The sequence below is a fragment of the Asterias rubens genome, chromosome 7 (genome assembly GCF_902459465.1).
Source record: "Asterias rubens chromosome 7, eAstRub1.3, whole genome shotgun sequence".
NCBI classification, from domain to species: domain Eukaryota; kingdom Metazoa; phylum Echinodermata; class Asteroidea; order Forcipulatida; family Asteriidae; genus Asterias; species Asterias rubens.
Genome location: NC_047068.1, coordinates 2598047 through 2610907, shown reverse-complemented (window position 1 = coordinate 2610907; position 12861 = coordinate 2598047).

The following is a 12861-nucleotide window of genomic DNA, read 5'->3' as shown; positions in this document are numbered from 1 at the left end:
TTTGGAAAACTGTGACCCCAAGTTGACCTCTACTTCTGGGTCAACCGGAAGTGGGACTATATATCAAGATCTACACAACCGATTTTATAGACTCCTTGACATTGCAGATTATGTCATAAGGTTGTAATGTTTGTGAATTTTTGCAACTTCGATACACTTGCGACTTTTGAAAGGAAACGATGTACCTAATTTGATCTTTACTTGAAGCTTGAAATTAAGCAAAATTACCGGAACAGCTCTGTGATTGTTAGTAACAATCACTATCTCTAGTTATTATTATTCTTTGTCTCTCCCTCAATCCCATAGTGTTTGTACACATTTTTGCAGCAGCCTAATCTCCTAAACCATAATACGAAAGAGTGAGTTTATTGTACCAAATTGAAGCTTAGAACATAAGCTTAATTCTTATCGTAAAAAATGTTAAAATTGTTAATTAATAAGCCTTAATTAAGCTTGTGAATATTTAATTAGCAAACCAAGTTAACACCATATCTCAAAAAGTAGACCGCCGATCCTGAAACTTTTTTCAGCTATACACTAGTCAGGTCCTGTTAATGTGATTTCCGACATAAAATTCTGGACGACGTCACCATGACGTCATGTAATGCACGTTTTATGTCTGTGCACAAACACAATGGCTCTTGAAGTGTAAACAAACCCAGCTTTCCGAAACATAATTTATTCGATTAAAATTAAATTACATGTTGTACACTTCCCAAAACTGCTTTAGATTAAGATATATTTTATTGATGGTCATTTTAAAAGCATCAGAACTTATAGAAACAGTGTAATTATTTTTAAAAACCTGTATTTCCGGGGAAATTTTTTCAAAGATCATGGGTACGGCGTAAAACTTGATTTGAATAGTCAAAATTGTAAAACTGTTAACTTGACCAAGTCCTTATCCCATTTTCGACCGGTGTTATTGCGTTTTTTTGTTCAATATACATAGATTTCTTATGGTCACCGACTAGCACAAGTCTAAACTTGTTTCCAAAATTTGTCAAACCTGAGCATGTTGCGTCGTGGACCGGGTTCATTTCAGCCGACGAGCGTGGACGACGAAAATAGACCGCCCGGGATTTGGAGTTACTTACGGGTAAAGTCACCTTGATCGCGCCGGGGACCATTTGCCTAAACTAATTCCAGTATTTCGCATTACGTTCGGAAATTAGACCATGACAAACAAAAACTCTTTGACAGGAATACAAAAGCAGAGATTTTATTATGCTGACGTTTCTCTGGTGGTTGAGTGGCTCAGTTTTATAGAGCTGCTTATAATAAACAGGCAAAACATTTTGCTTTACAAAATTGCAGAAATTGAGCAGAACACCTGGATTCACAACTTGAACATGAGGCATGGTTACATGTACGTTGCTTTTTGTGTTTAAAGGAACGTTACAGAATTTGTAAGAAACAAAAATCGTGAAGATCACAGATTTACATAAAACTTACACGGTCTAATGACGATGATAGTTGAAAACATCCCTTGAAATATTTCTGTATGAAATGTCATATTTGATGAGAAATAAATAATCTAAGTTCGCGTTTGGAGTTTATCGCTCAGTGAGCGTTTTATTCATTTTTGTTTTGGCATCCATGCAATGCAAAATTTGTAATCGGTTTTTCACTATTCTCTCGTGACCCAGATGGCCGATCGATCTCAAACTTCTACAGGTTTGTCAGTCTATGTACATGGTGGATTACATGAAGTGCTTACACTGCCAACAACTGTTTTGTTAGCAAAAACCAATTCTCTAATGTTCCTTTAAAAAGCTACTATGTAGTTTGGTCCTGGGCCAATGGCTTTTAAAGGAAAGAATCGCAGCGCTTACGTAATCAGGGAACTGTGCTTACGCTAAGCGTATTTTTACAGCTTAGCCGGGAATGTGTTCTTCACGTCACAATTCGCATCAAAAAATTTGCTACAGTTGACTAATTGTGCTCAACTCCTGCGAAACTTTCACTGCGAAAACAGTGACTTAAAAATTTGATTTGCATTCGCAGGAAAAACCGTGCTTTACTTGTGACAAAAGTAGGCAGGGGTGACTACTGTGCTTTAGTGTTAAAGTCGCGACTACAAGTTATTATTTGAGTCGCGACTACTGTTTTTCTCTACTCTGTTATAATCGTGTCCACACATCGACTACAAAATTTGTCCCGACTACCTGTTTGGTGAACCAGTTGTGTTGCTTACTACTATTCGCAACATAATTAATATTGCCCTTGCGGCATAGCAGCACAAATCTTGAGAATCTGTACTTTATCTCGACAAGTGTCATAGTTAGGTTTGAAGTGCGACTAGTCGAGTAGTAAATTTCACTAGTCACACCCATTCGCAACATAATTAAAAATTTGTCCCGACTACCTGTTTGGTGAACCAGTTGTGTTGCTTACTACTATTCGCAACATAATTTATATTGCCCTTGCGGCATAACGGCACAAATCTTGAGAATCCGTACTTTATCTCGACAAGTGTCGTGGTTAGGTTTGAAGTGCGACTAGTCGAGTAGTAAAATTCACTAGTCACCCATTCGCAACATAATTAATATTGCCTTTGCGGCACATAGCGGCACAAATCTTGAGAATCCGTATTTTATCTCGGCAAGTGTCGTAGTTAGGTTTGAGGTTCGACTAGTCGAGTCATGATGGGAACTTGCTTAATGAAAACGATTCAGTGCTCTGCAGAAGCATTGAATTCTGCGCTTACGTCAAGCGAAATAGACTGCTTATAGCAGGGATTTCTTTTGTTTGTGTGCTTCCAAGTTCGCACATTATTTTCCAAGCTTGCACATCACCGGCGGAAAATGGGGGTTGGAGATTAATTTGAAAAAACTGTGACCTCAAGTTGACCTCTACTTCCGCGTCAACCGGAAGTGGAACCATATCTCAAGAACTATAGAGCAGATTTTCAATTTTTGTTCAGTTATGGACTCCTTGGGCATTCAAGATTAGATGAACCAACTTTTACCCCAAGTTGACCTTTACTTCCGGGTCAACCGGAAGTGAGCCCATATCTAAAAAAAGTACAAAACTAATGTTCAAACTTCATTTATAGAGTCTTAGGCAATAAATAATTAGCTTTGGAAAACTGTGACCCCAAGTTGACCTCTACTTCTGCGGCAACCGGAAGTGGGGCTATATATCAAGATCTACACAACCGATTTTATAGACTCCTTGGCATTGCAGATTAATCTTTGGTAGCTGTGGGCCCATGTTGACCTTTACTTACGGGTCAACCGGGAAGTAAGACCTTAAATAACAAGAGCTACACAACTTTTTTGAAACCTTCTTTCAGTTATATATTCATTGGGCAATGAAGCACATAATCCAAGCAAAACAACAAGGAACAGCTTCGTGTTTGTTCACAAACACTTAATGTCTAGTTTATTTTAATTTGTTTTCGCCCATCAATTTCGTGAGCTCGAAATTCTGTAATCCCGGTCTTTTTTTTCCCCGATCCTCGCTCATCTTTTGTAGCTTACAAATCCGTAATCCAAGTTATTAAAAAAAAATGGCCTAGACACAATTCCAGCATCCTCTGCACCGGTGGAAAGAGTTTTCAGTAGGGGTGGCACTATCATGCGCCCGCATCGTGCTAGACTGTCAGCAGAAATGTTGGGCATGCTGATGTTTTTAAAGTGCAATGAAAAAGTTCTTTAAATTATGCCACAGATAATCAAGGCATTTTTTTTCTTTTTAAGATGTACATTTTTCAACTGACATAATGTACATTTATAATATTTGTTTCACCCAAATAAAGACTTAATTGAAGAATTTTCACATCGAAAAAATTACATAAATTGCTTTTTCATATTTGTGCTGGGGTGGGGGGTCGGGTCATTCATACAAGTTGATGAGGATCCTAAAATAACGTTACATTCTAAGTGCACATGATTGATGTCTGGACCTAGTTGACAAGATTGAGACTGATTTAGTTTTTCTTTTCGATAGCTTGGAGTTTACAATTGTTTCACATGTTTATTTGAGGATGAATTGTGTACACAATCACCCATACAGTTTAACAACTTTGCTTGACTCTTTTATTGTGTCTATTTTCATTAAGGTCTCGGTCTCGGTCTCGGTCTCGGACTTTTATGGTCTCGGTCTTGGTCTCGACCTTCTGGTCTCGGTCTCGGTCTCGGTCTCGGTCTCGAGCCTTCAGGTCTCGGTCTCGGTCTTGGTCTCGAACTGTTGGGTCTCGACTACAACACTGGCATAGACTCGCACCGAGTAGGCGGTGGGTATACGCAGGCTATCGTATGTCTACAGGGGCGTAGGACACGGGGCGTGCCTAAGAACCCCAATGGAGGGCCCTAGCCCGCCCGCCGGTAAGCGGGCGCCAAGGGGCCAGAGACAGGCTATGCAACAGAGGGCCGGACCATGATTAACAGGTCGGTCCAGGCGCGTGGAACCGCGAGAACGACGCGCGCGGCCCTGGGGGCCCGCGAATCGTTCGCAAGACCTTAGGGGGGTATCGCCATTATGGGGTAAAAACATAATAGGTACACCTCGTTAAATGTCCAATGCACATAGGTAATATTTAAATTATTACATGTATAAGAGAGGAAAGTGGACTCACCAGTTAGCGTTTCTGGGAAGCTTGACTGGCCGTCTTCAGCACTTCTCTCCCGGCTCTGCCGTCTGCCTGGAGGACATCCTTCAGGTAGATATCGCTGAAGGTGTTAGGAGACTTCCAGCAGGCCGCCTTGGTGATATCTGCTAAGGGAACCCCTTTAAAGAAGGCCCAAGAGGCGGCTACCCCCCTAACATCATGCGCCCGAATCATATTCTCGGTCGTTGGCCAGCCGCCCGGCACGGAGCGGATGGCAGTCACGATCCAGCGTGAGATGGTGCACTGTGACGCCGGCCAAAAGGGAGACTTCCAGCAGGCCGCCTTGGTGATATCTGCTAAGGGAACCCCTTTAAAGAAGGCCCAAGAGGCGGCTACCCCCCTAACATCATGCGCCCGAATCGTATTCTCGGTCGCCGGCCAGCCGCCCGGCACGGAGCGGATGGCAGTCACGATCCAGCGTGAAATGGTGCACTGTGACGCCGGCCGAAAGGGCGGTGTTGTCGTCACGAACAGCTTCTTATGGTCCGTACGAAGCGACTTCGTACAATTCAAGTACCACTTTAGTGCCCGGACGGGGCACCACAGTTTGTCCTTCGCCTCTGATGAAAAGGACTTGATGTCCGGGACAAAAATGTCCGGGGGCGTGAAGGAACTTGACTGGTTCTTGGTTAAAAAGCCGGTCGTGTGGCCCAGGCGGACTCCGCCTGGTTCCCATCGGATATGTCCGGTCTCTACCGACAGGGCGTGCAGCTCACTGCGCCGTCGCGAAGTAGCGACTGCCAGGAGAAACGCCAGCTTGACTGAGAGCTGTAGTAGTGTGGAGCAATCCATAGGCTCGTAGGGAGGCCCTGCTAAGGTTGACAGAACGTCGAACAGGTCCCAAGACGGGACGAGTTTGCGTTCTGGGGGACGGGTGACGAACATCCCCTTGATCAACTGGCTAAGGGCCCCGTTGTCTGAGACGGAGGAACCGTCTGGGAATCCGGGGTGGATCGCGGCGATGGCTGACCTGTAATTTCTGACCGTACCGGTCGTCAGGCCGCTATCTAGGAGATACACCAGGAAATCCCCCACCTCCCCTACAGAAGTATTGGTAGGATGGAGGGATTCCCGGCCACACCATTTAAAGAAATGGCGTAGTGCACACAGGCGACCCGACCGGGTGCCCCCCTGGTGATTGATGTAGGCCACGACTGTGGCGTTGTCGCATCTCACCAGGACCGCACGGCCCCTGACGTGCGACTGGAAATGCCGTAGTGCGTTTGAGACTGCCAACATTTCCAGGACGTTGATGTGGGCCGATCGGTGTTCGGAACCCCACACGCCTGCGATTTGACGTGGGTGGAGGGTTGCCCCCCAGCCGAGGAGTGACGCGTCGGTCGTGATGGTCACCGACGGCGGGGGCGGACAAAAAGCCCGGCCCTGCGAGATGTTCGCATCGGCTTGCCACCAGCGAAGGTGGGGGACTAGCCAGGGCGTCGTCGGCCCGGGTGGTGGATTCGGTGACGGATGGGCCTGTACAAGGAGAGCAGGTGAAGTTGAATGGGCCTCATCCTCAACCTGCAGAAGTCCACCAAATCCACCATGCTGGCCATAAGGCCCAACAGCCTGAGCCAGGCCAGCGCTGGGGCCACCACTGCTGGGAGGAAGAGAGAAACGCAGGTCGAGGGACGCACCGAGAAAGGTGGGAACCTGCGAGGGGATAAGGTGGGATTTCTCGGTATTGATTATGAATTCGAGGTCGGAGGTCAGGCGCCAGGTATATTGGAGCGCTGCCTCCGTCTCCTCCCGAGAACGGCCCACGACCAACCAGTCGTCCAGATATACAAATATCATGATCGCCCGCCTCCGCAGTGCCGCCCCGATTGTCTTTACAATCCGGGTGAACACCCGAGGTGCGGTGGAGAGTCCGAATGGGAGCACCACAAATTCGTACAGGGTATGGTTGTATAGGAAACGTAGGAATTTGTGGTGCTCCGGCCTGACTGGGACGTGTAGGTATGCGTCCTTCAGGTCGAGACTCGCCGCCCGCACTATGGAACTCAGTATAGTCCTGAGCGTCTCCATACGGAAACGCTTCGGACGGATGAACTTGTTGAGGGGTTTCAAATTCAAAATCGGGCGCCACACGCCAGCCTCCATCTTGGGAGTCAAGAAGAAGGTTGACATGAAGCCCGTCTGAGTCCCAGAACGGGGGACGATACGCACCGCCCCCTTGAGGAGGAGGGCGTTTATTTCCCCCTCGAGGGAGCGGCCTTTTGCTAAGTCGGACGATACGGGTGTCGGCCGGCTGAGCATGTCCGACGGGGGGTCCTCGTAAACTCGAGCGTGTAACTGCGGCCGATTGTTTCGAGGACCCACCGGTCGGAGGTCACCTGCCCCCAGGACCCCAGAAAATTCCGGAGGCGGCCCCCCACGGGTCCGTCGGTGGGAGGCCGCTCGGAGTTTGTCAAGTCACTTGCACCACGCCCCAGTATATCGGGGGGCAGGCGCTCGGAAACCACGACCCGACTGGGTGCGTGGTTGGCCAGGTTGAGTTTGTGGGTAACGGGCCGCCTTTTGTGGGCGGCGACGGGGGATGACGAAGGATGGTTGTTTCCTCGCCTTGTTACCCACGGCCTTAGGCGGGGCGTTAGGCTTTTTCAGATTGATTTTGTCCGTGGCTTTGAGGCGCTTCGCTTCAGCCTCCATGGACGTCTGACATTGCCCGGAAAACAAGTCGACGCCGGTGAGTGGTAAATCGTCAAGGCGTTTACGCGCCCTGTCTGATGGCAGGAAAAGCGCATCCAGCACATTGGCGCGGCGTGACGTCGTCGCCAGGGTCGTTATCTTTGTGAACTGGTCGAGGATGGAACAAAGACCATTGTCCAACAATGAAGGGCCGCAATCATCCTGTCCGCCGGCACCATGTTTTCCTCGTCGCACCCCTGCTCCAGATATTCTAATAGGAGCAGGAGACGGGGGATGACGAAGGATGGTTGTTTCCTCGCCTTGTTACCCATGGCCTTAGGCGGGGCGTTAGGCTTTTTCAGATTGATTTTGTCCGTGACTTTGAGGCGCTTCGCTTCAGCCTCCATGGACGTCTGACATTGCCCGGAAAACAAGTCGACGCCGGTGAGTGGTGAATCGTCAAGGCGTTTACGCGCCCTGTCTGATGGCAGGAAAAGCGCATCCAGCACATTGGCGCGGCGTGACGTCGTCGCCAGGGTCGTTATCTTTGTGAACTGGTCGAGGATGGAACAAAGACCATTGTCCAAACAATGAAGGGCCGCAATCATCCTGTCCGCCGGCACCATGTTTTCCTCGTCGCACCCCTGCTCCAGATATTCTAATAGGAGCAGGAGAAAGGATGTTGTGCGCATACCCATGCGCGCCGAAGAATCCATTTTTTGGGCAACGTCCTCCAATTTGCCGCGGATCTTGTCCGCAAACGGGAGCTTGGAAGACGATGATCCCCTGTCCGCGACCAGCTTGTCGGAGGCTGATGAGTCCGGCAGGACGGGAGTGGCGAAATATTTCTGAAAATCCGCTGGAGGGAAACGGTAGTACGGCTCCGTACGTTTGGAGTACGGGGTCCATTTCTTCGTTCCCATTACCCCATCCATCCGGTCGCTGCACACCCGATCTAGGGGCATCACCGGAAAGGGTTTAGTCGCGCCCGTTGTGGGGCCCGCCCTCTTCTTGAACGATTGGCGTTCGTCGGAGGGGGGTTCCGGCTCACAGGGGAGATTCAGAACTCTTATCATGTCTCTCTGTACCAAGCGTAGCTCGGTCTCGGAGACTGACAACCGTTGGATGAAGCTGACCAACTCGTCCTCCTCATTGGCCGAGTCGGCCGAGTCGGCCGAGTCGGAGGGACGAGATGTCATCGAGGAACGAGATTCTGAACCGGCATCATCATGGCGCCCGTGGTCGGACTCGAAGGCCGCCGACGGCCGCTGAGGGGGTCCCCATTGGGTGGTAGGCACCCGCCCCTGAACGTATGGGTTAGCGGGCGGTGGTGGCAAACCCGGGGGGGAATCCGGCGCACGGCTAGCCATGTGGGGGAGTCCCCGTTGGCCCGGTGCAAGCCACCCATGGCCGTGTTGACTGTGGGGCACCGGTTCGGTGGCCAAGTCAGACGGGCCTTGACCACCACCCTCGCGACGACCCGTAATTGAGGCCGCGAGGGTGTTAAAAGCTTCCAAAAATTCTTCCCTCGAGATCGGGTCCCCACCCTTGTGACGTTTGTCACGGTGGGGACGATGGGAGGTAGAGCCGCTTGAGCTGGGACTACGAGGGCGGGCTTTCTTGCCCTTTTTGGAGGGGCGTCCCCGAGCAGACTCCGTTGTAGTATCGGAGGTCGGCTGCGTGGCGGGAATACCCAAGCAGCGGGTAAACCCTGAAGTATAGGCCGACCCTTCGGAACGTAGCGTTCCGACGGGGCCCCATGGGGTCTGTACCCCGTTGCCAATCTCCCTGGCGACCGCCAGCGCCCCGAGCCCGATAGCGCAGGCTGCCTGGTTGGGGCGGCGGTACAAAAGGCCATCCCTGGGCACCGCGGTACTCGCGTGTGCACTGTGGGGGGCCGGGTGAGCCGTGGAGAGGTAATTTCTCCGGCTGTGCATACCCTGTACTCAGCCCTGGGTGCACCGAGCCGTGGAGGGGAACCCCCTCTGGCTGTGCTTGCCCCTCTGGCTGGCCTGGGATCAATGGGGCGGGCCCCGTAGTGGAGTCCCGCTTACCAACTCGTCCCTTCTTGGGTGTCGCCCCGGTACTAAGCGATTTTTTGGCCTTACCAGGCGTTTCCCCTTCTGTCGGGCGGATCCCGGCGGAGACGGCGAGACCGTAAGGTCCCCCGCTCGGCCGGTTACAGATCCGTCAGCCCCGGCAGCCGGCGATGGCTGAGGGGGCTGACTGGGAGATTGCTTTGGCGGCGACGTAATGTCACCGCCGCAATCCTCCGAGGACTCGGGCTGTCTCGGAGGGATGTAGGTCCCCCCTACGTCGACAAGCCCTGTCCTCCCCGATTTCTTATAACTCATAATTAAATCTCACACTAGAATTTCTCAACAACTCTACTAGAAATTCTCAACAACTTACAGACTATCCTACTATCGGATATCTGCTAAACTACACTCTAGCTAAAAGGGGCAAAGAAATCTACCGTCAATACGGACAATCACGTACTTACGTCCGCTGTCTTTGCCGGCTAAGAGAAAAAGAGGACGCCGACGTGGTGCACATGTCACAGGGCGTCAGGGCGTCAAGAGTTTTCAACTTTCTTGGAGCAACTGAGTTCAACTCCCCATCGTCTTCTGATCGTTGGAGACTTCAACTTTCACGTTGACACTGAAACTGATCGCAGCGCTACTCAGTTTTTGGACCTCATCACATCCCTCAACTTGAAGCAACACGTGTCCTTCCCCACGCATCAAGGTGGTCACACACTTGACCTCATTCTTTCTCGTGACACTGAAAGTTTCGTCAGCGATGTCGGCTCAACCAGCTACCTTCCATCTGATCATGTAGCTGTTAAATGCACCCTGCACATACGTAAGCCTGGACCTGTGAAAATCACCATCAACATGCGGAAAATTCGTGATATTAACATTGATCATTTTCGCGATGACATTCTGCAATCTGAGTTGTGTGTCTCCCCATCAAATGACACTAAAACCCTTATCGATCAATACGGGCGTGTCCTTTCTGCTCTTCTCGATAAGCATGCTCCGATGATCTCACGTACAGTCAGGTGTCATCCTAAGTCCCCTTGGTTCAATGACGAGCTTCGTACTGCAAAACAACAACTGCGAGCACTGGAAAGGAAGGCCTTTTCTCCAAGAGGCCTAGAAATTGATCGTCAGATTTTTAGAAGTGCCTCTCATCAATACAACAATAAACTATCATCTGCCAAAAAGTGGCACCACAGAGATCAGCTGAAAGACTGCAGTAACCGTGAACTGTTCAGAAAAGTGGATCAACTAACCCGCCCACCCTCTGCAAAGGTTCTTCCGAGTAATCATGGCAGTGCAGTTCCTCTTCCTGAGCGGTTCATTCAATTCTTTGCTGAAAAAGTCAACAAGATAACTGCAGAATTGCAGTCATCTTCACCTACTGACACTGATCGACTTCCTGAACACCAGACAACTTTTTCATTTGACAAATTTAAGCGCGTCACTGAAAAAGAAGTCTTGAAAGTTATCACTAACTCTACTTCAACGACGTGTAATCTTGACCCGATCCCAACTCACCTGCTAAAGAAATGTCTTCATGAACTAACACCTATCATTACTTTTGTTATCAATGAGTCATTTAATAGTGGTTGTTTTCCTGAAAAATTCAAACTTGCAAACATTGTACCAATTCTCAAAGGCTTGAAATGTGATTCTGATGTACTTAATAATTACCGCCCTATTGCAAACTTGAGGTTCTTTGCTAAGACATTAGAAAGAATGGCAGCTTTACAGTTGCAACGGTACTTAAATGATCATGAACTCCACGCAAAATTTCAATCTGGGTACAGATCATTCCATAGTGTTGAAACTGCCTTACTGCGAATAACAAATGATGTATTGTTGACACTTGATAAGGGCGAGGAAGTCATACTTAGACTTCTCGTCTGCGTTTGACACCATCAAGCATGATGTCTTGCTGCAACGATTGTCGCAAAGGTTTGGTATTCGCAGTAAGGCACTCGACTGGATTGAGTCTTATTTGTCAAATCGTAACCACACTGTTGTTATAGGAAATGAACAATCGTCAAGTTATTGTATTGCTCAAGGGGTACCTCAAGGTTCTGTGCTAGGTCCCCTGTTGTTTACACTGTACACTGCTCCACTAGAGTCACTAATTGACAATCATAATGTTCATAAAATGTTCTACGCTGATGACACTCAATTGTATATTGCATTTAAACATTCAGAAGCATGTGATGTTATTACTCAGATGGTTGACTGTGTTCAAGCAATTAAGGAATGGTCTAAAATCAACGGTCTTAAGCTCAATAGCAACAAGACTGAATTCCTTCACATATCTTCCCGTTTTCGTTCCACAGATCACATATCATTCATTGATTTAGATGGCACACAGGTTAATTCTGTCAGGAAGTGTCGTAATTTGGGTGCAATATTTGATGATAATTTCACTATGGACAGTTTTGTTTCACAGAAATGCAGATCAGCATCTTTTGCACTTCACAAAATTGGGAAAATTCGCAACCTGATAGATAAACACACCACTGAACGCTTGATTCATGCTTTTGTGGTGTGTCATCTTGATTTTTGCAATAGCCTCCTTTCTGGGATCTCAGCTCGTCAAGTGCAGAAGATGCAGGTTGTGCAGAACTCTGCAGCTCGTCTTATTTATCGTATTAGGAAACATGAACCTGTGTCTGTTATTCTAAGAGACTTACACTGGCTACCTATTCACTCTCGCATTTCATTCAAAATATTGTTGTTAGCATATGAATGTTTTTATGATTCTGCGCCTCCTTATTTGACAGAGCTGTTAACATTGTACACACCTTCTAGAAATCTTCGTTCTAACAAGAAAAAGTTGTTTGTTATTCCACCAGTGATAACCATATGGTGAACGCAGCTTCGTTCACACTGCCTCAACCTTATGGAACAATCTCCCGGAACACATAAAAAACATTGATTCCATTATTAGGTTTACGATTGCTTTAAAGACGCACTTATTTATCATTTAATTCATCCATTTTATTTGTTACCCAGTACGTCTTGTCTTTGTATTCTGTTGTGTTTTTCTCAGAAGCGCTTAGGGACGTGTTTGATTTCTATGTGTTATGCGCTATATAAGAATGGTTAATTATTATTATTATTTATAATTAAACACAACTGTTTTTTTTAAAAACAATAATATCAAAACATACAAAAAAAATTTTTTAAAAGTTTAAACACTAAAACTTAAATAAGATTTGAAATTACGTGAGAGTCTTTATTTGTGATGGTGTTGCCTCGAACCTCACTTTAGCCCGTAAATATTGGGTAGGTTTTACTAGCTGCATGTTATGCCAGCAAACACGTGAACGTGAAGGTCAAAACATTGTGTTGTTAGGTGACGTCACCACCATGGGCTTAATTCATGATCACGTAAGACGTCTGCACAGAGAGGTACCTGACGTGAAAAATGAATGTTTATGAGTGCAATGGTGCGAATATGTTCATGAGTTGAAATATGGAATGTTCTATTCGACGAGGCGGAGCCGAGTTGAATGGAACATTCCAGCTTTCAATGAATGAACATATTCGCACCATTGCACGAATGAAAAACGTTCATTATTT